The sequence below is a fragment of the Chenopodium quinoa genome, unplaced genomic scaffold, assembly GCF_001683475.1.
Source record: "Chenopodium quinoa cultivar QQ74 unplaced genomic scaffold, ASM168347v1, whole genome shotgun sequence".
Classification (NCBI taxonomy): domain Eukaryota; kingdom Viridiplantae; phylum Streptophyta; class Magnoliopsida; order Caryophyllales; family Amaranthaceae; genus Chenopodium; species Chenopodium quinoa.
The window spans coordinates 1,678,587-1,680,462 of record NW_018743828.1 but is presented as its reverse complement, the minus strand read 5'-3'; positions in this window follow the sequence as shown (position 1 = coordinate 1,680,462).

Sequence of the window (1,876 nt, the reverse complement as noted above, 5' to 3'; positions counted from 1 at the left end):
ATGAAGGCTTTACTTCTTTCTTTAATAAATGGAGGGAAACTTCCGCCAAGATGATTGAGGTCCCCACTGAAAAAGAATCCGTGAGGATGTTTATCAAGAATCTCCAAGAAAAGTATTCAAAGCACTTAAAATATCAACACAACTTGAATACTTTCAAGGCCGTCTATGAAATAGGTATCGAGATCGAAGATGACCTCGCAAAGCAAAAAGCTACTAACAATAGCAACCACGGTGGCTGGAAAGGAAAGAAGAGCGACAATCCTTCTTCTTCCGAAAACGCCCACTCTAGTAATAATGTTAGTACCTTTGACTATAATGATGTCTTAGCCATAGATAATCAAGGATCTAAAAGGAAACCCAGGCGAGAGTTCACACCCATTAGAATGACCTACGATGCTGCTTTCGATCGTCTCTATGATCAAGGATTAATCAAACCTATTGGCCCTACGAAGGATCCAACACCAGAAAATCGATCTTCGAGATGGAATCCAAACTCCTATTGCAAGTACCATCGAGGAAACGGTCATACCACTGATGAATGCTACAGGTTTCAAAGTCTCATTCAAGACCTCATAGAAGCAAACAAGGTCCCATTGCCTCTAGCTAGCGAGAAGACTGGGTGACGATGAAGCGAATGACACAAGACAAGAGGCGAGCTGCAATGATAAGATTTCATGATCCCTTTTTTTTTCTATTTCTTCTTTTTTTTTTTCCTTTCCCCAATAAGTCTAGCATAGGCACCTTTCTCTTCCTTTAGATTTATTTTGTAGGATCATTATATTTTTTCTTTTTTAATAAAATGAGCATTTATTTCCATATATATGATCATCACATTGTATTGCAAAAAAAAAAAAAAAAAAAAAAAAAAAAAAAAACCATGTCGAATTAAGCACAAGGTATACCAATGATTTGAGGCACCCCTTGTAGCCACATCATATCTTCTTTCGCCTTTCTAATTTACAAATCCTTTCTTCATAAACCACTTTGAGCTTCGTCTAACGATATACCCTTCTTTTTTCAACCTACATCTACCTAACCTTGGGATGGGATGGCGTGCAACTTATGCAATTCTAAGCTTGAGTGAATTTCAAAAAATAGTAAAAATAAACAAAAAATAAATAAATAAAAGTGTAAAAAAGGGCAAGTGTTCCAATGTCTTTGATATGAAAATATCTTTGATAAGAGCACGTCTCAGATTGCGTCTCTTATTGAGTGCTCGGTACCGTGCCTAACAAACATGAATGCCAAGTGAGTGATAGACCGCATGATCGGGATTGCCCACACTTATAAAAATAAATTAGATGCTAAAGAAAAAGATGAAAAAGAGCTAAAAAAAGAGTAGAAAACCTCAAGCATAAAAATACAAAGATTCAAAAGCAAGGTTGCACACCTTGGGGGCTCATCTAGGGTCTTGAGCCTTTATCCCCTTCTTCTTTAAACCTTTATCCTAACCACGTTACAACCCTTAAAAAGACCTTTTTGAGGTATACACACTTGTGCGAGGTTCGGCTAGAGCTACGTTCGGCCTGATTCCTAACAGATACGTAGGCAACCTCACATCGAGGTGCGGCCGTAATAAACATGCATTCATATTCACATTCACACACTTACACCATGATCATATCAAGGGATCTCCAATGCTCATCCCTATTCACTTAGAGCTAGACTTGGGGGCTTGATCCCTACATCATTCGCTTACCTAGCCTAAGAGTCACCACCATTTGACTCTTTTCAATAATAAATTTTTTCCACACACTTAGCTCTTGCGGCCTAGCTTTAGTGTCACTATCACACACTGCACAGATACATGACCAAATATATTTCCCTTAGGAACCCTTTGTCATGAAATCTTAACGCTGAAGCATGCCTTGTCACA